Consider the following 27,134-nt stretch of genomic DNA (forward strand, 5'->3'; position numbering starts at 1 on the left):
CTACATTTCCTATACTATTCTTAACCTCCCTCTGTCTTTTTTCTACCTACCATTTATGCTACGTATTCTCTGCACCTTTTCCCCCTCTCTCCCCCTCCCACTCCCCCACTGATAATGCTCCATGTGATCTCCATTTGTGTGATTCTGGGTTTTTGTGGGTTTTTTTTGGTTTGGTTGTTAACAGCTGTGAGTTTGTTGTTATTTTCACTGTTCATAGTTCTGATCTTTTTCTTAGATAAGTCCCTCTAACATTTCATATAATAAGGGCTTGGTGATGATGCACTCCTTTAACTGACCATATTTGGGAAGCACTTTATCTGCCCTTCCATTGTAAATGAAAGCTTTGCTGGATAGAGTAATCTTGGATGTAGGTCCTTGCCTTTCATGACTTTAAATACTTTTTTCCAGCCCCTTCTTGCCTGCAAGGTTTCTCTTGAGAAATCAGCTGACAGTCTTATGGGAATACCTTAAAAAGGATTGTAGGTAACTAACTGTCTCCTTTTCTCTTGCTGCTTTTAAGATTCTCTCCTTCTCTTTCACCTTGTTTAATGTAATTATGATGTGCCTTGGTGTGTTCCTCCTTGGGTCCAACTTCTTGGAGACTCTCTAAGCTTCCTGGACTTCCAAGGAAGTCTATTTCCTTTGCCAGATTGGGGAAGTTCTCCCTTATTATTTGTTCGGATAACTTTTCCACTTGTTGTTCTTCCTCTTGAATTCAGATGTTGGACCCCTATAATTGTACCCCTATAATTCAGATGTTGGAATGTTGAAAGATGTCCTGGAGGTTCCTAAGCCTCTCCTCATTTTGTTGAATTCTTGTTTCTTCATTCTGTACTGGTTGAATGTTTCTTTCTTCCTTCTGTTCCAAACCATTGATTTGAGTCCTGGTTTCCTTCCTGTCACTGTTGGTTCCCTCTAGATTTTTCTTTATTTCACATAATGCAACCTTCATTGCTGCATGGATCTTTTTTATGCTATTGAGGTATCCAGTGAGTTCCTGGAGCATCCTGATAACCAGTGTTTTGAACTGTACATCTGATAGGTTGGCTATCTCTTCATTGCTTAGTTGTATTTTTTTTCTGGAGCTTTGAACTGTTCTTTCATTTGAGCCAATTTTTTTTGTCTTAATGTGCCTGTTACTAGTAAGGGTTGGAGCCTCAGGTGTTCACCAGGGTGGGACAACCCACGTGGCTGCATTGTGACACTGTATGTGGGGGAAAGTTCTGAGAGGGAACAATGTCACTTGTTCCACTCTCTTCCAGTTTTCAGTCACTTCCCCCAATTCCCATAGTAAAATTGGGCCCTTCTGGTGCTGATTCCCAGTGGGTGGGTTTGTGAATGTTCTAGGACCCTGTTGGTCTCTCCAGTGAACTTTCCTGTGAGGCTGGAACTTTCTCTTCCTGCTGCTTCAACCCACACAGGTGTTTTCAGTCAGAGGCTTTGAGGCTTTATTTCTCCGCGCTGGAACCATGGGTTGTGTGGTTTATGTTGCTCCCTAGTTGTTCCTCCCAGTTTATCTGCACAGGAATGTGGGACTGCCTGGTCCACCAGCTGCCACCTTGCCATGAGTCCTCTCCACCTGGCTGCCCATCTCTGCGCCCACTACAGGTCTGGATGAATGTTTCTTCTTTAACTCCTTGGTTGTCAGACTTCCATACAGTTCAATTTTCTGTCAGTTCTGGTTGTTTTTTGTTTTGAAATTTGTTGTCCTTCCTTTGGTGATGTGAGTAGGCACAGTGTGTCTACTTACACCTCCATCTTGGCTGGAAGTTCAATTTTGTTTATTCATTTGCTCAATCAAAAATATATGAATGTCTTCTGAATATAAGAGGTTCATCCCAGGCCTTTTTTTGTAATAAGTGCTGATAATTATGCTTTGATCAGCACACCACTCAAGTGAACAGAGTTTAGTAGACTCCAGCAGGATCCAAGTGTGAGGTACCAGCAGTTAATGCCACCTTTTTGATGTCTTCTTTTTCATTCATTAATCTGTGTATGAATCTGGAGAAAATATACCATGTTCATGGATTAGAAAACTCAGTATTGTGAAGATTAATTCTCCCCAAATTGATATCTAGGTTATACATAACCCTTATAGAAACCTCAACATGTTTCTTAATAGATCATGACAAGATGATTCTAAATTTATGTAAAAGGGAAAATAACCAAGAGTAGCCAGTATACTGGCCTATACTGGAAACTCTGGTCTATAAGATGATCCACTTCTTACTCAAGGTGTGATTTTTAAAAAGCTAGAAAGAAAGAAAAACTAGCAGAATTCTACCCATTGTTTACTCAAGAAATGACTACTTGGCCATATAGCAGCTTTTCAGTTTACTGCCAGGGCAAGGAAATTCACTCATCAGCTTTAGGTCTATTTTAGGACAAATGGGGTAATTACCCCAAATATTGAGGATTTGGTCAAGAAACATTTGTTTAGAATACAATGTGTTGCCCTACCTAAAGGAAAACTATTTCTCTATTCACCACACTTCTGATACATTATGTGTGGGTTTTTCACACCAAGCAATTCTCCCATTTTCTGTAGACACCAACTGGGTGCCCTATAATCTAATTCAGTTCTGACACTACCTGGAGTTAGTGCAGATCCCACACATTAAGAGTTCAGTCCTGAAAGACGGATCTCCTTTTCAGACACCAGTTGTAAGTCTGGGCCTTCTGTACTTCTGATCAACTGGCTGTTGATGATGGGTTTCCATAACTCCCTGCTCAGGTTAGATAATTTGCTAGAATGACTCACAGAACTGCAAGCCAAAATTAAGTTTAAACTGTAATAAAGCATAAAAAAGCATTTATATGAACAAAAAGAGCTGCATCCCAGGAGACACAGATTCAGCTAGCAACCTAAACTGTGTTCTGCCAAGACAAAGAGGAGGCCACCTTTTACAGAAAAAGTTTCTGCCCAGGTTCCCAATTAGATATGTTTTATGTAAATGAGGTATCTGAAGTAGTACAATTCCAATTGGTCTGAATCACACAGTCTCGATTGGTCAGCATTATGCTGCCTGATTGGTCATTATGAAGAAGTTCTGATTGGACAGAGAAGGTCTTAGTACATTGGTTAAAAGGGGAAGGCAGGAACTCCTTATAATAGACGACTCACTTGGCATATAAGAGCAGGGCATAGTGAGGAAAGCCAAGAGTTCAGTCTGAGGTTCTTACCAGTTTACAGAGCATGCAAGAAGCCCCTATCAACAAATGGTTGAAAGGTTCTTATTATTTAGGAAATTTGCACCCTCAGTTTCAAATTTCCTGAATTTGGAGTCCATGAGGAGTCCATGTCAGCAGATAAATTCCTTCTTGGGGTTCACATCAAATGAATATTTTTTCATGGGGTTCATATTTCCTCCTTTAATTGAAACCTATCAGCAGATGGTATTGATGATCAGTCAGGTTTGTCTTAGATGTGTTTTTTCTCATGTTGATGCCAGAGCAGGTTTGGCTACCTGCTCCAGGTCCATCTAGTCCCTCAGTGGGAACGCCCATAGTTGGGCTATAGCCAATGGAGCAACTAGGGCTGCCTACCTTTAAGGATTTCCTTAGGTACCTATGAAACTTGGAAGTGTTCTGGGGCAGAGTTTGCCATGAAGTGTTGAATTAGTGAAGTTTTAGCAAGACCTTGAAACAATGTCCCACAAATGTCTGAAATAAACAATGTAAAAGAAGTTGAAGAACAGTAATAGGCATTTATTCTGCAAATATTGAGTAAATCAAAAGCAATTGGCAAAAGACAATCAGACATAAGAGCCTGTATCTTCTTAATCCAGATGGATGTTTAAGAAATTTATATAACAGAAAAAGAGTTCAAATCATTATGAATTAAAAGGAGGCAGTGACTTGGTGGATCATTTGTATTCTTTGGGCAAACATTGATTGAGTCTTTATGGGGGTTTTAGGCACCTGGTTATATAGAACATCAACAGCTTGACAGTGAGGTACATGAAACACATCAGAACTAAGATGAGTAAAACAATTTGCAGTCCAGACCTCAAAAAAACCCCGGGCTCAGTTTAGAGCCAGCTGAAAGTATGAGAAAATTCAAACCCTAACCAGTTAAGGTACTTGTGGCAAAAGTGGAATGCCCCTTAAGAGATTTTGCAAATTTGAGAAATTTTGTTGTTTCTAATTCGGCCTGGAAAAAGATGTTTAACCAGGGTCAGCAAGAGATATTGGCCGTGGCACAAGTTGCTCCGAGGGCTGCAAACAAATAATCTAAGTCTGCCCTGTTGGTTAGGACTGCTCAAGCCAGGGGTTTCTAAAGAGCTTTGTTGAACTTTGATGGCTCTAGTGGCTGAGCTGGCTTTTTTTTTTTTTTTAACTTTTCTGGTTAGGTTTCACATTGTTATATTTAATTTACCAGTGCTAAGGCCAGTCCATAAGCCTACAGTTCTAAGGAAGTGATTGCTCCCATACTAATCTCAAAATTCTAATCTTGGAATGATCAAGAGTTAGCTACCTCTGAGAAGAGGTCAAAGGAATGGGACTGAAGGAAATCAGGAGCTAAAAAGGCACAGTATTAACATACTTTCTATTGATGGCATTTAAAATTAAACAACTGTACTTATTTCCTGTATACATAAAACAGTGTTAGAATTAAAAGTAGTACTTATATCCCCAGAAGCACTAGAATTATACTCAGAGTTAAAGGATACATAATAATCTGTTTACCATGCAACTAGATGTTTGTGAAATTGTAATGGTTAGTAGAACAATATAGTAGTAATGTGTAGCAAATTACATCAAGTAAACAGCTCAAATTCATAAGGGTAAAGACCTAATATCCCTGAATTTCTAAGCAGCATAAACATGGTTTTACCTAAATATTATTCCATTAAAAAAGATTTTAAATGTTCTTCCCTTTCCAATACTCAATTATACTTTCACAGAGGAAAAGAAAACAATTAAATTTCTTTTCCATTCTTGTCCATTTTCATGAATCTGATATGGTAGAGTTATTTGTTTATTTATTTATTTTTAAATTTATTTATTTACCTTTAGAGGGGAAGGGGAAAGGGAGAGAAACATCAATGTATGGTTGCCTTTTGTGTGTCCCCTGCTGGGAGTTGGCCTGCAGGGAACCAGCCTGCAACCCAGGCATGTGCCCTGACTGGGAATCGAACCACGATCCTCTGGTTCACAGGCCTGTGCTCAATCCACTGAGCTACAGCAGCCAGGGCTTTTATTTATTAATTTTAGAGAGAAAGGAAGGGAGGGAGAGGGAGGGAGATAGAGAAACATTGCTTTGTTGCTCCACTTATGCATTCATTGGTTGATCTTTGTATGTGTATGCACCCTGACCAGAGATCATACCTGCCACTTTGGCATACGGGACAATGCTCCAACCAAGTGAGCTGCATGGCCAGGGCCCTGTTATAATCTTATCACAGTGTTCAGGCTAAGGTAGGTGCTTTATAAGATCCAATGAAGTGAATCTTTAGGCTCCAGAACAATGACAGTATTGTATAATAAGCCTGTTTACCAGAAACTCGTGTCTTTGGTTGAAATATATTTCTGAATCAATGACTGAGAAGGCAAGACCAGCTGCCAATGAAGTCAGATTGTTCTGTAGTTGTCAGATAACAGTTTGACCTTCTCTATTGAATTAAAAAATTTTAGTGAGTAGGATTAGGTCTCATTTCCCCCTATATCCTCTTTAGCACCTACTAAACCATTGGACAAAGATACATGCTCAAGGAAATCATTAATGATGAGGGCAGGTGCTGAATCAGGGTGAATGTGGTCATTGTGAACCTTTACTTCACCCATCACTCAAAGGCAGTCACCAGAGGAAATCTCTGATGTTGTCACTGAAGAACTGATAGTTGCGTCCTACCCCTGTCTAAACAAAGAATAAACCACTTGGATCTTTTTCCTTCTTTTTTTCTGAGTCACTAAGAGATTATGCATATGCATGAGTACTATATGTGAAGAAAAGGGTCTATTATGTGAACAAAAGGGTTTTTCTACCTCAAAGGAAGCACCAATCCATCCCATAGCACATGTTAACGCCAATAATACAATTTATAGAATCATCAACTTTTTAAATTATGTTAAACTTTATCTATACTAACAGTTTTTTTAATGGCAAGCTTATTCTTGTTGATATCACTTTAAATACATTAAAATTTTAAGACATTGACAAGAGATAGAATACAAGGAACTCACAAAGGGAGGTAATCTTCAAAATGCTGAACTTCTACTCAATACAGTTAGCCCTGAGAGAGAAGTAAGGAAAGTTACAGGCTTAAGCGGGAAGACTATTTATTGTTGATATATTGCTCCTACTTGCAAGAAATGTTTTTAGTTTTAAAATGGTCCCTTTTGTTTTCTTTTCATCTTATTAGAAAAAGAACAATACACATTTGGAAATATTTTTAAAAAGATTTTACTTATTTATTTTTAGGGAGAAGGGAAGGGAGGGAGAAAGAGATGGAGAGAAACATCAATGTGTGGTTGCCTCTTGCGTGCCCCCAGCTGGGGACCTGGCCTACAACCCAGGCATGTGCCCTGACTGGGAATTGAACCAACGACTCTTTGGTTTGCAGGCTAACACTCAATCCACTGAGCTATACTAACCAGGGCCACATTTGGAAATATTAATAAAGATTATACAGGGGAAAGCAAAAGTAGGTTTACAGCTGTGAGTATGCAAAACACAGAGGTTATCCTTGTATTATTAATTATTAATTGTTGTATTATTTTCCATGTGAACAACTGTAAACCTATTTTTACCTACCCCTGTACATAACAATGAAATATTACTCAGCCATTAAAAAGAATAAAATCTTACTATTTGTGACAACACCGATGGACCTAGAGGGCAATATACTAAGTGAAATAAGTCAGAAAAAAAAAGACCAATACCATATAATTTCACTTATATGTGGAATCTAAAAAACAAAACAAACAAAATGAAACAGAAACAAACTCATTGATACAGAGAACAAACAGATGAATGCCAGATGAGATGGGGATTCAGGGGCTGGGTGAAAAAGGTAAAGGAATTAAGAAGTACAAATTGGCAGTTACAAAATAGTCACGGGGATGTAAAAACTACAGCATAGGAAATATCATTAATAATATTGTGATAACTGTATGATATCAGGTGGGTACTAGACTTATTGCGGGGATCACTTTGTGGGTTTGTGTGGACACCTAACTGCTATTCTGTACACCTGAAACTAATATAATATTCAATGTCAGCTGTAACTGCAATTTTTTTAATTTTTAAAGAAAAAAGATGGTATATAACAGCTTTTCTTAGCCATCAGCTTTTACCGTACCATGTTTTCTTAAATCACCTCAACTGAGATACAGGTCCCTTCCCCTTGAATACCTGATCAGATTCCATTATAGAGGTTAACATCCTTCTAACATAAAAAGCGAGATAAAAGGAATGATTCACATTTAATGTCATGTACTTTTCACAAAAACTAGCAGCACTTCATTTTACCAGGACATACAAATTTGGCTTTTTTGGCTGGTCAGGAACAAAGGAAAATGCATGTGGATCCAAAACGGTTCCTTGTACAAGAAAAATGTGAAGGTAATTTTTTCACCAAACTCAGAGGGTCTCTGTAATAAAGTAGATTTGTACATTCCCTTCTCTAGTCTCATAGGTTTTCCAGTAATTATTTCAAAAGGAGACAATCGATGCTTACTGAAAAAAGGAGATCTTGGGTTAAGCAATACCAAGGGAAGGGCTGTAGGCCAAGGAAGGTTAACAGATTCAACAAGTTTTGCCAGTTGAGCTTTGACCATTTCATTGGTTTGTTCTACGAAGCAGAGGACTGGAGGTCAGTGCGATGGAAATGCTGCAATACTGGCCTTATTTTGCACACCTGCTGTAGAATTTGTCATGTACGATGGGTTCGCTGACCACTGTGAAGCTCTGTGAAGCTTAAAAAGCTTCAAAAAACCAAAATAATGTTATTTCATGATTAGTGTTTCATGATTAAACTTCTATCTTGTCTATTGTACCAAGTTGATTATTTTAAGATAATACTTAATTTTCCTTATGGTAATTTGCTAATAATTTACAGCAGAAATATAATGTATAATTAGTGTTGACATTTTATTTGATATTTGATGGTACAATTTAATCACAAACTTCTGTATTGGTGATGTACTTATGTAATCTTATTTTAAAAAACCACTTGATTTCCTAACAGCTTGTAAAATACTCGTTGCATTAGTCATAGTTCATCCTCTCTTTCTCTCTCTCCAGATATGTATCCGCATTTTAAAAATAATATATTTATGAAGGATTGTCTTGTGCAGTCACAGGGGCTGGCCAGACAGTCCACAGAAGGGCAGGGAATCAGGATGGGGGGGTCAGAGGCAGACTGGAACCCCACAGGCACTGGTGGAAGCTTGTTCACAGGGACAGGTGGGGGCTTGGTCACAGGCACAGGTGGAAGGTTGTTCGCAGACACTCAGGGGGGATGATCCAGAGGGATGAGAGAAGAGTTTCATGAGTCACTGGCAGAAACTGTACTGTGCTACAAAATGCTGCTGCCATCCTTCAGTATTCTGACTCTCATGAGAGAATGTTGCCTGTAGCCCACCCCACCTGGAATCACATTGGAAAGGGAATTCTGGGGCCCGTAGCCTAGCCAAGTTACCACATCACACACCCAGCACACTAGTGTGAATGCCACTAGTTTCATAGATAATGCCATGATATTATATGGTGGACAGTCATTAAGTATGTGTCAAATGAATGAATACAGCTTACACGCACATTTCTGCAGTATGTAGATGTGTTATATTTTGAGTGTGTGTGGCAGGGGAAGACAAAAATATTTGGGTAGGGCCAAAACAGCCATCAGGGACTACTTTAATGACTTCTACCACTCATATAAAATTTATTCAGAGAAATGTGAAAAATTAACATTGTGCAGAATGGAAGAGACTACATGGCTACTGTAGTGGGTTGAATGGTAGTTGCCCAAAAGAGATGCACTAACTGCCAGAACATGTGAATATAAATAACCTTTTTTGGAAAAAGGGTCTTTGCAGATGTAGTTAACTTAAGAATCTCACTATAAGATCATCCTGGATAATCTGAGTGTCCCTAGGATTCTTATACATTTCCTTACAAGACCTGGCTAGTGTGGCTCAGTGGACTGAGTGCCAGCCTATGAACCAAAGGATCTCTGGTTCGATTCCTAGTCAGGGCACATGCCTAGGTTGCGTGCCAGGTTCTCAGTAGGGGGTGTGTGAAAGGCAACCACACACTGATGTTTCTCTCCCTCTCTTTCTTCCTCCCTTCCCCTCTCTCTAAAAATAAATAAATAAAATCTTTTAGAAAAGATATTCTAAAAAAACAAACAAAAGTTTCCTTAGAGAGGAGGAGGCAATGTGAACACAGTGACAGAAATGCTGTCACTGGAGATGCTGCCAGTGAAAGCAAGAGATGCTGCAGCCACCAGAAGCTGAAAGAGGTGAGTATGGATTCTCCTTAGAATCTGCAGAAGGAGCACAGCCCTGCTTATTCCTTGATTTCAGACTTCTGATCTCCAGAACTGTAAGAATAAATTCACATTATTTGAAGCAACCTAGTTTGTGATAATTCATTATGGCAACCACAGAAAACTAATTACACCTTCTGTCAGGCATTCAAGAACTCATGGCTAATTTGTGCAGAGCTGTGTATGTCCTGTGGGTGTGCACCTTCTACATTCCACCTTGACTGGAAGCCCAGAGTTTTGTCCAACAGCACAGCAAATATTTGCAAGGAGCAGAACAAATAGGCAAGGGGTGTGTGGGGAGCCTGGCTAGAATGGCCAGGCCAGGCCAGGCCCAAATGGCTGGAACCCTTCAGATTCACTGGGCCTCTGAATATATTCGGGAAATAATGTGATTGGGGCATCTTCCCATCACCCTCCACCATCTCTTTCCACCCCTCATCATCAGGGGCCACTAGAGAATAAGGAGAAAAGGAAAGTCCTCCTGTTTCCTGCAAACTGGTCCTTCTCCAGAGCATTACCCTGGTGAAGGGCCCACCCTTCTGGGGGCAGCCCTGAGGTGCCTGGTGGCAACAAAGGGGTGTGGGGTGCCTGCCACCCACAACTCAGTGAACTACAGCTCAGCTCATAGCACGGCATTCAGACTGACTTCCCTGCTCTCTGCACAGTTTTCTGTCCCAGTTGCTTTTTCTTCTCTGTCCAAACTGGCTCTGTGATCTCCAAGGCCTCAGCCCCTAGACTAGGCCAACTGTACTTTCCTTGAATGACTGGCATGCACAGCAGAGCTAGGCAGGAATCATCATCAGACAGGAAAAAGGATATTTCCACATCTCTGAAATATTAAGTAATTTTAACAGATTACTTCTAAGTTACAAAAGGAAAAGGGGTAACTTTACAGTGGAGAAAACTGGTAGGCACCACCCTAACTAGATGATCGATCGACATTAACATCACTCATTGCTGATGGAACTGACCTGTGTGCCTCCTGCTGTGGTGTCCTGAGAAAGGCACAACATCACGTCTGGGGCATTACTGCCTCCCAAATGTAAAACCTGAGACAGCAGACCAACTCAAGTTGAAGGCTGTTTTACAGATAACTAACATGACCCAAGAATGAAAGACAGAGAAAGACTGAGAAAGTATTCCAGATTAAAAGAGACTAAGGTGACATGATATGACAACTAAGAGAGAGATGAAGGGAGAGAAAGAAAAACATCGATTTGATTCTTATGTGTGCCCTGACTGGAGAGTCAAACCCACAACCTTGGCGTATCAGGACAACGCTCAAACCAACTGAGCTACCTGTCCAGGGCACAATAGTTTTGAAGAAAAAAAGTACCAGCTGTAAAGGACACTTGAAAAAATTTAAATATGCACTGTATATTAGATAATAATATTATATTGATATTAAATTGCCTTCATTGGATCATTGTGTAAGAAAGTGTCCCCGCCCTGGCCGGTGTGACTTGGTTGGAGCATTGTCCCATACACTGACAGGGTGGAGGTTTGATCCCCGTTTAGAGTGCCTATGGGAGGCGACCAGTTAATGTTTTTCTCTCACATCCATGTTTCTCTCGCTGTCCTCATTCTCTCCCACTCTCTCCCTCCAAAATCAATAAACATATTTTTTTTAAAAAAAACCCCAAAGTGTCCTTGTTTTTAGGAGATACCAGTGAAATATTTAGGGGTAAAGGAACAGAAGACACAATGTCTAATTTATTCTCAAATGGTTCAATAACAATACTGATAATTATATCTATCTATATACCTATAGAGAGATTAAGAAAATGTTAATAATTGTTGAATCAATAGTTGGACACTTGGTGAAATGTATATAGATTGGAGTTAATTGTACTATACTCACTAATTTTTTTCTATGTTTAAAAAATTTCAAAATAAAGTTTAAAAAATCTTATAGGGATTTTTTAATGAATTACAGAGATGTAGAACAAAATGTCCCATCATTCAAATTGATCCATCTGAACAAACATTCAAAAGCCTCTTATAAGCCCAGAATAGGGTTGGGCCCTGCAAGGAACATGCAGGCGGTTAAATGCCCTTCCCCACCTAAGCAGCTTTTTTTCTCCTGGGGCTGAGGGAGGAGAAAGAGGTGAATACACAAAGAACAAGAATGCAAGGTAGACTGGGAGAAGTGCCTTAAGAAGGGTGTAAATTGGAGTACAGGTCATAAAAGTCACAGAGATGAGACCCTTCTGAGTAGAGTTGGCATTTGCAGTGTGATGTGAAAGTTGGCAGAGCTGGGTTGAGTTCAACGCAGATGGAAAGCAAAAGGCACAAAAATGGAAACCTGGCGTGAAACAGAGTACAGAGCATGGCCCCCCACAGCTCATGGCTGAGGGAAGGGGAGAAGTGGATGATAAGGCTTAAGGTAATTTTCATAACAGTGGCAAGTGGATAGTCTTGCCTCCCCTGAAGGGAAGCTGTGCTACTGCCCCAGACAAAAGGTGCAAAAGGCTAGTACCTGACTTTAAGGGTGTATCCTGACACCCCGGGGAGGCGGAGGCCCCTGGATCACTGAGTCATTCTTGCCTTGACTGGGGATGGCAGCCCAGAGAAGGTAGAAAGATACAGAGAAACTGGCAAATGTAGCTCATTGTGGGAGGAGTAGGAGACGAGGTCATGCAGGAGGCTGCAGGTCAGGATTTAAACTAAGAGGGGCAGCCATGAGGGGATTTGGCTATTCGGTTTGGAAGGGAGTAGAAGAGCTGTGAGGGAGGAATGATATAGCAGCCTCGTGAGACTGAGAAGTAAGCAACTCTGTAGTTTGTAGTCAGGAAACAGCCATTCAGCCTGGCCTAGTAAGGAGGGAGACACATTGCTGCTCTGTGTCCTCTCCAGCTGACTCCGAAGACTCTCCCTTCCAAGACGCTGACCTGCTGCCTTGCGAACCCAGACTCTATTTGGACTCTTGGGCTTACGACTTTCCTGAACTCGACCATGATCCAATGCACCACAGCACATGCTTTCCTGGACTATTACGTGGAAGCTAATGACAATGTACCCCAGATCCTGAAGGAGAGAGCTGCTGCGAGACTGTGCAGCCAGCTTAAATTCAGATAAGGAGATGGGGAGCTTTGGGCCCTTTGGGCTCACAGCCTGGTGGGGAGCAAGGGAAGTGCTGGGTCTCATGGGAGAAAGGGGCTCTGAGATGAAATGCTCCCAGCCACCCCCCACCAAAGTTTGGATTCCTCTAAATAAAGACCTGTTCCTTCCAGCATTAATTGTTGAGTCATTCACCAAAGTGCCACATGGATGGACCCCTGTTTCCTTGGTTATTGTCACACTGTGTGGTGAGCAAGTCTTGACTGCCCGAGTGCTTTTGTTAAGTACTCTGTTTTTCAGACCATATGACGCACTACCCCCCCCCCCCCAAATTTGGGAGGAATAATGGCTGTTAATGCTGCTGTTGAGTTCTGTTTACATTTGCATTGGTGAAATATTATGCTATTGATGTTATTAAATATTTTACCACATTTTTTGCTTCAAATTTTTTTTTTTCCTATTTTCCTCCTCTAAAACCTAGGTGTGTCTTGTGGTCTGAAAAATGCGGTATATGTGGGAAAGGTAACACCTCTCTTCTACCCTTACATTCAGTGGTCTGGCCTGAGAAACTAACAAACAACAGATTTACAGAGAAAAGGTTAATGGCCCAGGAGCACAGGAAGGAACCAACAAAGGAAGTATCTGGTTCCTTAAGTGGTTAGAGTCAAAGGTTTATATTCCTAACTTAATAGGGGAAAGGTAGGGGAAGATTTTGGGCTTGTAGGGACTGTAAAGTGTGGTAAATGAAATATATACGGGAAACTAGTGTTAAACCTGGACATGGCTCTCCCATCATCCCTGATGAGGGCTGGCCAGAGGGCCCCTGGCCTGAAAGAATGTGTATTGTCTGTCAGGAGAGAATGGGTTGTAACTCCCTCCCTATCTCCCCTGGGGATCCAGGTTTCTTGCCTGATGACTACTTCTTGACCTTTTCTTTTTGCATGTACACACTGATGTAATATAGCTTAAGGCCGCATGAAAGCTTGTGCAGTTTGGATCCATGCCATCTTTGTCTGGGACCCTTCATAATGGGTCTTGGACTGGGGAGAAGCGTGTTCCTGCTTTGCAGACCTGCCACCTTCAGTGCTCCCTGTAACGTGAGTAACAAGGGCTACATCTGCTCCATCAGGTCCTCCTTATAGTTTTTTTGGCTTACCTGGTTGAGCACTTGAGATCCCCAGGTTTGACATCCTGCATTACAGAAACTAAGAGAAGATGAGGGTTATTTAGCAAGGTTTTTCGACATAAGAAATGTCCAAACCTTTAGAGAATTTTTATGAGTTTATTCAAGCCAAGCCGAGGACAATTTCCAGGAAACAAAGTCTTAACAGATTGAGAAAATGCTCCAGAAAAATGGTTGTTTTACCACTTATTTGAAACATTAGAATCAAAGGAGAAGACATTAGGGGGTTACGTGAAATCCACTGGTGATCGATTAGTGAAGTGGGAGAAAGCAAAGTGGGGAAATCTCTGGGACTAGATAAAAAGGAAACCAAATATACACATACTGCTTGTACACTGGTGGGTATAGAGTAGTTAACCACGAACATTTACAGCACAGAGAGATGGTACATGTGAGAACCAGATAACCATGAGGGGTTCCTGGTCTCCTCTTCCAGTGGGAGACTGCGCCCTGAGGGATCTGGAAAAAGGGGATTCCTCTGACCTTCCAAAGGCATGTTCTCTAGATTCAAAAGCACAATAAACAGGCTGAGTGAAGGGAACCATTGACCTTTGTCAAGGAAGATTCGGGCCTAGGACATGACTACCCGTCATGACTAGCTTTTAGTTAGGAAGTTTTCATTTCAGACCATGCTATGTGGATACTCCAGGTCTCTGAGTTTGTAAGGCCCACTATGCAGGCCTCCCCTGAGCTGTCGGGGTGAGTGTGAGGCCCCTTTGTTCACCCATAGTGTATAGCTGATAAAAGTTATCTCCAAACTGTTCTCCTCTTCCTGGTGAGGGGGGGCATCTTCGTGCCACCTGCTATTGAATTGACCCTTGATCACTCTGAATAATGTCCACAGTGTCCTGTCCTCAACAACCCAGCTCAGCTCCTCTACATCAGTGTCTATGGCTTCTTTTATGGAGTCAATCCACTTTGCATTTGGTCTTCTTCTTTTCTTTTTGCCTTCTATTTTTCTCAGCATTATTGTCTTTTCCAAAGAACCCTGCCTTCTTAGGATGGGCCTCAAGTAAGATAATACCAGTTTTGTCATTTTTGCCTGCAGTGATGTTGCAGACTTAATTTGCTCTAGGACTTACTTATTAGTCTTTCTGCTGTTCCACGGTATCTGTGATGCTCTCTTCCAACACTGTATTTCAAATGAATCAATTGTTTTCTTATCACCTTATTACTAAACAGGGTACCTGGCTCTGAGTGGGTCTACCTTGGGCTAGCTGATAGTATGTGGGTTCTTGACTTCTTAGGAAAGATTTCACAACATGAGTCCAGGTGACTGTGAGGATACATTTATTAAAGCTGGGGACAGTGAAACAAGGAAGGGCTTAGCACAAAAGAAGTGACAGGACTGCCCAGGCCACTGTGGCTGCCTTACCTCACTGGGAAGTCAGAGAAAAGAAGACCTTAGGATATGTTCAGTGGATTAGCCTGGCATGAGCTGCTGCTGCCCATTGCTCCCCTGACTGGAAATCTTGGGGTCCCTTAGGGTTTAGGAGATGCACCTGTGGGGAAAGAAGTGGAGGAAGAAGAAGAGAAAGGGAATGGTGTGGGCTACTGCCCAGAGGGAAAGTGTGCAGGAGTCCTTTGTCTGGTCCTGGGGCTTTTATCTCTGTCTTGCAGGCAGGAACCTTAGGTGTGGTCTCAGGGGAGGGTTTCAGTAGAATCTTCATTCTCTAGGTCTACTCTTTCAGGGTCATGGTCTCCACTTATCCATCAGTGCCAGAGCAGGGGATCGTGAGTAATTGTACTTGGTTCTGGCATAGCCCACTTGGTTTTGCCACTTTTCTGGGCGTGGAGCTGAAATACAACCGAGGCCTAGAAATTATCTCTAGGAAGGTGACTCTCTGTATCTGGCTGTGAATTGCTTGGCCAATTTGTTCAGCTATCTATCAGTTTCCCTATTCTACCTGCCAAGGAATTTTCCTAGCTTCTTACTATCCTGCCTCAAGCTATTTTCACTGTCCAGCTTTTGCATCTGTACATAGTAACTGGGAAAATGAGGGTGCAAGTTGTCTTAGCCTTGGTATCTGATGATACATCTTTGCTCTTGGTGATCTTTTCCAACTCTTCTGAATCTCAGCTTTCTCTTGATTTCTTGGCCACAGTCTCCATTTGAGTTGACTGAACCAAGGTAAGCAACATCTTGAACAATTTCATTGTCTTCATTGTCTATGTTAAAGTCGTGTGTTTCTTTTGTAGTCGTGATTTTTGTCTTGGTGTTCAAATGTAGTCCTGTTTTGGCACTTTCTTCATCTACTTTCATCAGAAGTTGCTTCAAATCATAGCTCCTTTTTGCAGGTAAGGAGAACATATATGCACAGCACAGTGTAGTGATGCCCCAAGGGAAGGAGCGGGTGAGGGCTGGGTGGAGGCTGGCCAACAGGGCAAAATGGGGACATCTGTAATAGTGTCCATAATGAAAATAAAGTTAAAAAATGGTGTCTGTTAGAAATTCGAGAGAAATAGAGGTGGGAGGAACCGGATGATATAATCCAAGTGCCTCTATTTGATGCTGCAATTACAGGCAGGTTGAGTTGGGATTGACTGCCGCAGTCCCCAGCAGGGTGGGGGCGGGGGAGGCGGGACTGGAGTTTTAAAAGAAAGAGGGTGGGGTTTGTGAGGAGATAGGGGAGGGGTTAGTCTCTTGTTCTTCCAGGTGGTTGCCTCAGACTTCCAGGATGTGAGCCGGGACAATGGGTTAGGTAAAGGGTAGGGCCATTCCCAGGTACAGGGGGGTCAGTCTGACCACAGGCCACTGCGGCGGGCGCCGGGTGTCTATTGTGCTCCATGAGGCAGTGTCGCGATTAAGCTGCGAGCTATTGAGTTGAGATAACTGAGTCGTGGGCAGTCCAGCGGGTTGGAAACTGGCCTGACTGGGTCATGAGCAGCCTGGCAGGCTGGGAACCTGGCCTGACCTTTTCAGTGTCATCTACATACCCAAGTTATTGATGTTTCTTTCATCAATTTTCACTCCTTTCTCTGAGTCTAGCTCTTTACAAGTGGAAACGTTTACAAAAGAGAAATTTATGCCTGGCACCAGGCAGAAGAGGGGCAAAGACCTTCTCCTGTGTTTTCTGTTTCTTAATTGCCTCCAGCTCAAAAGAATCCTTATGCCACAGCGGCATATTTTGAGGTGGGGAATTCTGATCCCCCTTCGGTTGTAATTAAATGCCAGGCTCTAATTATAATATAAAACCTATCAGTGCAGCAGGGACTGACTTGTTCACTGCTCTGTCCTTTGTGCCTAGAACAGTGCCTCATTCAGGATATTGGCAAATCTCATGTGCCAGAGTCACCCAGATCCTGCTGGCAGTAGCTTATCCTTCATAGAAGCTGCATGCCTTGGGAAAGGGTGGCTAGAATTTGGTAGCCTCTGCAGTCTCTTTAATCAGGGAGGGAAACCAAGCCACTAGAGAAAATTGCCCTTTTGAATCAGGCCACAGCGGGCCTGGATAAGCTCTGTCCAAGAGGTGCGGTACAGGAGAGATCACTAGGCTTGGCAGCCATTCATGGTCTGCACCGGTATCACTAGTCAGCATCTGTGGGCAGAGAAGGGCTCCCTGCAGTACTTCCTTTCCCAGTCCTTCCCCCTCCCTGGAGCTTGTCCCCCATATAGGCCAGACATTTGCCCAAGAAGAGAGGCAGACACCTGCAGCAACTCCAGCCCATACTCAACAGCACCCAGCATCTCTGGTGTATCCCAAGGCTCCTACCTTGGATATTTGACTCCGTGGTTCTCAAACACTGCAGGGGAATAGAATTTACAACAAATACAGAAAAGTGCATGTGTGTGAACAGTGTGAGGAATTTTCACAAAATTGAACAAACGGGGTAATTCCCAGGTCAGGAAACAGAATATCACCAACTAGCTTCTCTGAAGTCCCTCTCATGCCACCTCCCAGTCACTGCCCCCACTTGTCCCATGGAGTTTCTGCTTTATAAAACTGATAAAAAGCCTGGTGTCTGTTTTACAAAGCTGCCCAGGTGGTTATATGCATAGCTGGATTTGGAAACCACTCTTGGAAGTCATATAATCTCTTTTGTCATAAGTGGAACTAGAGGATGCTTTGCTCCCAGTCTTCGGCTCAGCACCAGTAGCTGTCTGGCTGTGCTCACCTACTGAGCAAGAGGGCATTTCCTGTATCTGGGGTCTGCAGAGCATGTGAGTGCAGCTCCTGGGCTCAGGAAGCCCAACTGGTTGGTCACAGCCTGGGCATGTGGCCCTCCCTCCCTGGCAGGATTTGGATGAAGAGGTATTTTTGGAAGGTGCAGGACTTCCGTAGCCATTTGGAAAATGCCTGCTCAGAGGCTCAGCTGGATTCTCATTTTAAAATGATGATGTGGCTGAGGGGCCTGACCTAGTCAGTTTTCCTGGATCCAGGGGTGGGGAAAGTAAGGAGGCATGTTCCTTTCCCCTGCCTTTTCTTAAAATTATATCACCATTTTCTTTTTGTCTCAAATCCCTCTATTCCACAGGCTTCGAGAGAACTGTGAGATGTCTCCTGTAGCTCATTGGCTCTTTGATGCTGTTCTCAGGTAAGTGTTTACCTTGCCCCAAGTCAGCCAGGGCTTTTGGGTCACTTTAAGTCAAGCAAAAGTTTAGTTTCAGTTCCCCAGCGCGTATCTTTTGGCCCTGCGGCCCTCACCTGGAGTCTGTCTTCCTGCTTTTCCAGGCAGGACCCTAAGTGCCCTGTTATTCTTTTCCCTGTGTCCCTCTCTGCTTTGCTCTGGTGACCTTCATGGATAGCCACAGCTTTTGCTAATCATCTCCATTCATTCCCCCATCCACTCATTTAATTAGTGCCAGGCCCTGTGCAGGGGAAAGGATGGAGTCACAGGCAGATAAACCATCTTCTGTCATCATTATTTCTGCCCTTACCCTTTAGAACTTCCTTTGTCCCACTTTTCCACTTCTCACAGCCATGCCTGCGCTCTCTGAAAGATCTCTGCTCCTACACTTGCATTCCGAAGGTAGCCTGTCTTCTCTTTTTTTCTGTGTCCAAATCCCTTGCTTCTAACCCTCATTTCTAGCTCCCTTGGGAAGCTAGAGAATAAAAAAGTAAGACCTGGCATGATTCTCCTTCCCAATTTTCTGTGTCTGAGGGCGTCCCTGTCACTCCCACCCCCACACCGTCCTTATCCTCTCTCCAGGCCAGATCTGGGAATGGAAATGCCATGAAGGGACACCTGCTGCACTTCTGTCCTTCCAAAAACCAGAGCACAGCCAACAACCCCTCAAAATAAAAGTGTGGGAGAGGCTGTGCTTCCTCTTTAGTTCTCCTCAAAGCCTGAACATTCTTAAGTGTGTTGCACAGAGACTTTCCTTCAGGAAGTGAGATCACTGTAGTAAGGGGTCTTCACTTACCCTTGGCCAGGCCGTCTTCCTGGGAGATGAATCCCCAAGGTAGAAACTGCACAGAGGCTGGCCTAGAGGGCAGAGGCTACCTGGCTCTCAGTAGGGTTTCAATACTTGTCCACTTCTTCTCTTTTTCTTGAGGCTGCTGGGGCTGCTGGGCTGTTTGGAAGAAACAAGCTCTGAGCCCTTAGAATTGCCCATTGGTCAGGGAGCAAAGCCGCCTTTGCCCTCAGGTGAGGTTATCCAAATCTGAGCTCTACCACCTGGAAAAGGTAAGTCTTGAGAGGGAAAAGAAATACAGAGTGTTCAAAATATGTGTACTCAATATGAGACATTAAATTACACAGAGAAGTACAAATATCATGTGAACCACATGTTCATAGAGGCTTTCTCCAGGAGAAAGTTCTTTTATTGAAAAAATGAAATATTTCTTCATTTTGAATAGGTAATCCAAATAAACGCCTTGCACAAAATTCAGAGGATACAGTGAAAAATAACTCTTTCCCACTCTTGTGCTCAAGTCCCTCAGTTTTCCTCCCAGACACAACCACTGATGCCTGTTTCCTGTGCATCCTTCTAGAGATCGTCTGAAAATCAAGCACAGGTGTGTGTGCCTGCGAGTACTCAAAAATGTAGTGGGCATATTATATACACAGTGTTTAATTTTTTTATTTTGACTGAGAGTATATTTTGGAGTCTTTTTTCTTATTAGTTCTGTGAGGGAGGGGAAATTTTTCCTCTGAGTTCTTTTGGCTGGTCTAGTAATCCAACTGACATGAGACAGATTAACAGGAAAAAAACCACCAAAATGAATTTTATAGGGGGGTTACTTAAGAACATGGGGCCTGAGGACAAATAGAGCAGTTGAGGTTTATTTGCCATCTTGAGTTAAGGTGTCAGGGGAGGGTTGTGGTTTGGGAATTCAAATGGGAAAAAGGCAATTCAAATGTTTGGCAAACAAATGTTTGCTGGACCATCTTTAACAACGGCATACAGAGAGGTCTTTGATCAAAGGTCCCTCCTTGTCTATTACTCACTGGTTCGTGTGTGTGTGTGTGTGTGTGTGTGTGTAATTCTCACCCAAGGATATGTTTATTGATTTTAGAGAAGGAGGAGAGAGAGGGAGAGAGAGAGTAATGTTGATGTGAGAGAAAAACATTGATCAGCTGCCTCCAGTACGTGCCCAACCAGGGATTGAACATACCACCTAGGTATGTGCTCTGACCAGACATAGAACCTGCAGCCTTCTGGTGTATGGGTCAACACTACAACCAATTGAGTCACCTGGTCAGTGCTACACTAGTTCATATAAAACTGTAGTTATCTATGATGACAGGTTTTTTTTTCCTGGGCCTATCTAACTTCTTTTAGGCATTTGGTGGGAAGGTCAAAGTTTCTTCCTGACTCTTTGGTTCTTAAAAATAAACAGCTTAAAATAATAAATATCGCAGATGTGCTCTCCGTCCTGGGAGCATGCCTGCATCTTTCCCCTTCTCCTCTCCTTCCCCCACAGGCCTGCATCTTCTAAACGATAAGGGACCCCTGGAGACTTGCAATCAGGGGAGCAATGGGCAATGGCAGCTCCTCCTGGGCTAGTGCCCTGAACCTGTCCCTAAGGTCCCCTTTTCTCTGACTCTCCAGTGAGCTGACGGCAGCCCTGCTGTGGCTCAGTTCTTTCCCATGATGTTTCTAGAGAGCCAAAGCATCCTGCTTAGTGTCTCTCCTGTTGTTTCTTCTTTCCTAAGCCCTTTCTTGTTTCATTGTTCCCAGCTTTAATAAATGTACTCGAATAAAAAAAATCAATATCCCATAAAAGACATATTTTGTTGTAGCAAAACTCTGCTCCCCTCAGTACATATACTACATGGGTTGGGGGTAGATTTAGAAAGTAGAACAAGCTTGTTTCCCAGTGACCCTGGGCTTTGCTTCAGATCAAGCTTTTGGCTGCTTGCCACAATGTGGCCCTGGGACCACCCGAAGCTGTCTTGCTCAGGGAGACAGACATCCTGCCATGTCACGGGCAGGGAGCCAACCACCCTGCCAGGTTTTACTGAAGGGGTTTGTGTAGTCTACTCTTGCCCTTGTCTGGAATTTGTTCTCAGTTTAATACGTGAGGTACAAGTGCTAGCCTCCCCCCACCCCACCTGGCTACTCAGTTCTTTTGTGAGATCTTATAGGTGGGCAACACATTTTCTAAGCAGTGCAGAGGTCATCTCAGAGAGCCGTATTTCTGGTTTGTGGAGAGAGGCTGGCAGGGGCTGTGTTTATGGGATTAATGCCCACTGGTGCTTGCAGGGGCTTCAGCTTACTTAGGTAATGGTGAGCTCTTTTCTTGAAGGGTCTGTAATGTGGGAGGTGACATGGGTCCTAACACTTAATGATAAAAGCTGGTTGAGTGACTTTGGATCTATCCATAATTACCTCGTAGAGTGCTATTTCCTTCCTTTCTTTCTCTTGCTCTCTTACTACTGACCTTGCTCATTCTCTGTCGATGAACTCGTAGTCCCCAAAACAGCTTGTGTCAAATCATCTTCATTTGATTGAGGTGTTCCAAAGAAAACTGTCATGGTGAGTATTTCTTTAAATTTACTCAGATCAAACTGCTTACAAGATTTTGCGAGTCGAATAAAGAAAAAAGACAAAGTTAGATATACTGAACCCTTGTTCTTAGAGAGGCACCATAGGCAGGGGCTTTCAGAGGTTTGGTAGCTCATCTGATCTTAAAAAAACAAAACAAAATCCAGCTTTATTGAGATATAATTCACATACCATAAAATTTACCTACTTATATAGGTCAGTGGTTTTTAGTATATTTATACAATTGTGCAATCATCACTACAATTGGTTTTAGAATATTTTCATTAATCGCCCCAAAAGAAACCCTATTCCCATTAGCAGTCACTTCCCATTTTCCCCCTTATCTCCTCGGCCTAAGGCATCCCCTAATCTACTTTCTGTCTGTATGGATTTACCTATTCTGGACATTTCACATAAATGGATTCACACAATACGTGGTCTTTTGTGACTAGCTTATTTCACTTACTCTAATATTTTCAACATTCATCCACATTGTAGCATGTATCATAACTTTATTCTTTTGCATGGCTGAATAATATTTCATTGTATGGGTAGGACATTTTGTTTATTCATTAATTAGTTGATGGACATCTGGTTTGTTTCCACTTTATTGGCTATTATGAATAATGCTACTAGGAACACTTGTGCACAAGTTTTTGTGTGGGCTTCATTTGATTTTTACAGTAACTTTCTAAGGTTCATATTCTATAGACCTCATTCTGTAAATAACAGAACTTCCAGAATGGTAGACATCAAGTTTGAACACTGCTGTTAGATTCCTGAGTGCACACTTTCTTTAATCTATGTTCATAGAGTTGAAAGAATTGCTTTGACAGAACCTGGTGTGGCCATGCCTGTAGGAAGTGTCAACCTGAAAAATAAAAAGGTTATTTTACCAGTAAAATAGGTTTATTTGGCAATAGTAGAGGAATTGCAATCCAGGACATGGAAGCTATGGCAAACCACTGGCAAGAGAACAAAGGAGAAGAACCTTATAAAGAAAGGAAATTGGGAGGGGATGCTGTGAAAGAAAAGTCCACTGGAGGAGAGCCAGAGTTCAGGGTGGTGATGGCTACTAATTGGCTGGGCTGTTGCTGGATAAGAAAATCTTCCTCCTGCTGGAGTAGTAAAGCCAATTTCTTCCCTGCGAGAACCGGTTCTTCCTCTGGGAGTCTACAAGGTGCAGGGAGTGATTAGTGCTTGAGCACTACCTCTTCAGGGTCTCCCAACTTCATTTTAGACAAGGTTTCCTTTATTCATTTTCACAGAAGGAACTATAAACTTGAACAGTTCATTTTCAGTTGTTAAATTTCAGCTCCCCTCCACCCCATGTCTCCCTTCCCCCTCTGCCCTTTTCTCTTTTCCCAGTTTTCAGTTCTTTTTTTCAGGGATCAGTTCCCCTTCCTTGTAGAGCTTCCTTGGGGACAGAATTTACTCATTTACACTTTTGTGTGGTGTGGAATACTGCCGGAATCTATTTCTATTTGAGTTATCTCCAATGAGATAAAAGCACACCTGCTGGTAGGGAGCACAGGGTTGGTATTTGAAGCAGTGAGCAAAGAGGGCGAACCTCCCGCAAAAGCTCATTTTCTTGCCCAATTCCAGGGTTTCAGGGATGAAGGCCATCCACGTGAAGGGTTGGGGCTGAGCGCAGCCAGCCACCTCCGCACGGCTCCCCTCCATCCAGGCCATACCCACCTTTGCTGGGGCAACAACCTGCCCGGGCAGGTGGCAGCGCGAGTCCCTGCCAACAGCGTTCGCCCTCAGGAAGCGGGATCGCCCCTGCCCCAACCGCAACGTCAGGCCCACCCCAGCCCCTCAGAGACCGCGGGACTAGGCACAATTCAGGGCCCGCCTCCCTCGGTGGGGAGCCCGCGGAGCCGACGAATCAGAGAGGCTGACACATCGCCCGGCCGGGCGCCAGGCAACCAATCCCCGCAGGCGTGTGATCCTCCGCCTGCCTGGGAGGCTGGGGGCAGGCACTGAGGCGGCAACAGCGGGAGTCGCTGTTGAGGCGGCCGCGGGTGCGGGTCGGTTCCGCGCCGCTCCGCAGGGCCGGGCAGGGCGGGCAGCTGCTGGCGCCTAGCCGTGAGGGAGGGCTCTTGGGGTGGGCAGAATGGCCCCCACCTAGGCACTGGGAGAAGCGGCTGAGCCCAGGATGCTGGGGAGGCGGCGCGGCGGCTCCTCACTCATCCCAGGTAAGGGGGACGCCGCTTTCGCCTCGGCCCGCTGCCCGCCTGCCGCCGCCCACCTGGCTCGGTCCTGGTCCTGGCATCCCTTGGCTCCACGTCGCCTCACCCGCCTATCTCCCGTTTGCCCCTGGGCGGTGGTCCTGCCCCGCCCCACAAGCTCGGCGCCTCACGTTGTGGACAGGCCGACCCCTGTGCGCACCCCGCTTCCCCCAACGCCAGCGTTTCCGGGTCTCGGGCTTCGCGGTTGCCGAGCTCCTGCCCAGGTCGCCCCGGCTGGCATCGGCCTCCTGCCCCCCCTTTGCCTCTCCCCTTTCGCTGCGCTGACACCGAGTCTCAGCCCCGCCCCCCCCCCCCCACCGCCTCAGTCCTTCGGGACGCCTTCCCAGGATGGGACACCCCTCACCCCCATCCCATGGCGTTANCAGAATGGCCCCCACGTAGGCACTGGGAGAAGCGGCTGAGCCCAGGATGCTGGGGAGGCGGCGCGGCGGCTCCTCACTCATCCCAGGTAAGGGGGACGCCGCTTTCGCCTCGGCCCGCCTGCCGCCGCCCACCTGGCTCGGTCCTGGTCCTGGCATCCCTTGGCTCCACGTCGCCTCACCCGCCTATCTCCCGTTTGCCCCTGGGCGGTGGTCCTGCCCCGCCCCACAAGCTCGGCGCCTCATGTTGTGGACAGGCCGACCCCTGTGCGCACCCCGCTTCCCCCAACGCCAGCGTTTCCGGGTCTCGGGCTTCGCGGTTGCCGAGCTCCTGCCCAGGTCGCCCCGGCTGGCATCGGCCTCCTGCCCCCCCTTTGCCTCTCCCCTTTCGCTGCGCTGACACCGCGTCTCAGCCCCGCCCCCCCCCCANTCAGCCCCCCCCCCCCCCCCCACACCGCCTCAGTCCTTCGGGACGCCTTCCCAGGATGGGACACCCCTCACCCCCATCCCATGGCGTTAGGACTTTTGCCCTTACCTCTACCTGGGTTCGCCTCTGCAGGCTCATCCTCATCTCTGCCCCTTGTACCTCGTGCTCTACATTTCAGCAAACCTCCCCCCTCCCCCAGATGTCCAGGGGTCTTGCCTATTTGCTCCCAGACGCCTTCCTCTCCAAACTTACCTCTTCTCCCCTTACTTTTCATCAGCCATCGAAGCGAACACTCTTCCTTTACTCTTTAAATTTGCAGACACTAACCGTCCAGTATGCCACATCTACAGTTTTGACATCTTAATTCGTCTTTGAGTGAGCTGTAGCTAATATGTAAAGTGCCTTGCATGGAGTCTGGTACACAGTAGGCCTGGCACATGGTGGATGATTACACATGTTAGTCTTTTAGACTTCCTTCTAGGCTTTGTACTTACTCTCCAGATGGTGGTAGCAAGAGGTCTAGTATCCAAAGGCATTACCCACTAACTTAGAGTGGTCTGAGTGATAGCAAGATGAATTAGTGAAGTCCAGATGTGATAAGGGGGTTAAATTGTCAGTTATTTACTCACTGCATATATTCAGAAGAATTGAATAAATCTTTGTGTTATGTATTGTTCTCTATTTTATATGTATTGTTTTATGCTATTTTATATTAACTGGCTTCGTTAGCAATTTTTAGTGAGATTTGCAATATAATTACTCCCTTATTCCCCTCCTCCCCACCCCCATCTTTTTTAGGAAAGAGCCCCTACCTCTTAACTGAAATAGCATTATATGTTGTAAGAAGTGTTTAATGTGTTTGTCTCAGCTGGCTAGTCCAGCCCTGCAGTGAATTTTCATCTTTTAAGAGTTTGGAGGAATCAGGTTTAGATTTCTTGGAATCAGCTACTGAAGGGATCAAAATTGCTTAGGAATGACAGTTCTGACAAGTTGTCTGAGAGTGAAAGAGTAATAGCCAACCCCCCACCTCTATGTCTCCAAAACAGTCTTGTCTATCAGAGGAAAGAGCTGCAGTCCATTTCCCAAAGAGCAATATAAATTTTACTTTTTAAAATTATAAAAGCAATGTTACTGGCCTCAAGCCACTCTTGCCACATTTGCTGTGATGGTCTCCAAGCCTGGATGAATCAAACAGTTGGCTTTTTTCCTGCTCCTGGAATCTCCAGAGCAGGCTGGAGAAAATCATGTAACTCAGCTGCTGGTGCGATTCTAAACCGGATTCCAGCTTTACTCTCAATTGCCTGGACATGCTTTGACTTACCCCCTAGGTTCCTCTTATGTACTAAAAGCTTAAATGACTGTTTATAGATTTTCAGCATCTCCTCTAACTCTTTGTCCTACTCTTCACTTCTTTTCATTGTTAATTTTGCCTCTTACTTCACAGAAGAAATTGGTAGGCATGAGCCATGAACTCTTAAGAGTCTGTCATTTTTCTGTGTGCCTGTACTTACCTGATTTCTGATCTTTTATCAGAGTAAGTCCTCCCATCTAAGGCTAACATCTCTTGTCTCCCTCTATATTCTTATTTTTTCATCAGCCTTCATCCATACTCAGCTTTCTACCATCTGAAACAAAAACAAAAACCTTCCCTTGGTGCTCCCCCCTTTCCCCTCAGATTAACAGTAGTAGTCTTTAGAGTTTCATTTTTGGTTCTTCTGTTCTCTATAATTTCCTTATCTGGTTACACTTCCTTTCATGGCTTCAAATAACACCTGTATACTTATGGTTTTGAAAGATGTATATCCAGTCCTGATTTTTTCTTGGACTTAAGGTGTTTCTTATTTTCATCTGTCTATTAGATAAATATACATGGATACCTGATACTTCAAACTTGGTTATCTTTTCCTTTCCCTTCCCTCTACTCATAGCCCTCTCAAGCACGTATGCAAACACTCCTTCTATTTTAAGGTCTTTACTCTAGAAAACTTAGTATCCTCTTCTCTTCTGACATTAAGACTATGGTAGATCCTATTGTTCCTACCTGAGATCTTTATCTCCTCACTGCCAGAAGATTGGTTCAGGCCTGTGCTATATTTCCCATAAATATTGAGTCAGCCATTTTCAACCCAGACACTACTTTAAAACACCTTGGGAGCTTTTAAGAAGTAAGGATGAGCCCTGACAAGTTTAGTTCAGTTGGTTGAGCATTGTCTTGCAAAGCAGTATGTCAGGGTACATGCTTGGGTTGCCTATTCAGTGCCCAGTTAGGGCACATGTGGTGTTTTGTTCCCTCTATTTGTCCTTTGCTTCCTCCCTCCCTTCCCCCCCCCCCAAAAATAGTAATAATAATAAGGATGAGGGGTCAAGGCACCCATAGAAGTTCTGATTCACTTGGTCTGGTGTGGGTCCAGACCTTGTCATTTATT

At 44.0% G+C, this 27,134-nt stretch overlaps 1 protein-coding gene across 4 annotated transcripts in view; it reads left to right on the top strand.

The window, feature by feature from the left end:
• The first annotated feature begins 18,208 nt into the window (after nucleotides 1-18,208).
• The window catches only part of TPST1 (tyrosylprotein sulfotransferase 1), a 129,198-nt gene continuing 120,272 nt past the window's right edge, over nucleotides 18,209-27,134 (top strand). For 3 of the 4 annotated variants that reach the window (XM_037041715.1, XM_037041712.1, XM_037041716.1), the window contains exon 1: nucleotides 24,298-24,370. The gene's annotated coding sequence lies outside the window, so the exon portion shown is untranslated. Of the gene's footprint in view, nucleotides 18,274-24,297; nucleotides 24,371-27,134 lie in introns of those variants that run through there. The other variant, XM_037041713.1, reaches the window with a different exon arrangement.

The sequence above is a fragment of the Sturnira hondurensis genome, unplaced genomic scaffold (genome assembly GCF_014824575.4).
Source record: "Sturnira hondurensis isolate 20B ecotype Veracruz unplaced genomic scaffold, ASM1482457v3 Scaffold0003166, whole genome shotgun sequence".
In the NCBI taxonomy this organism is placed as follows: Eukaryota; Metazoa; Chordata; class Mammalia; order Chiroptera; family Phyllostomidae; genus Sturnira; species Sturnira hondurensis.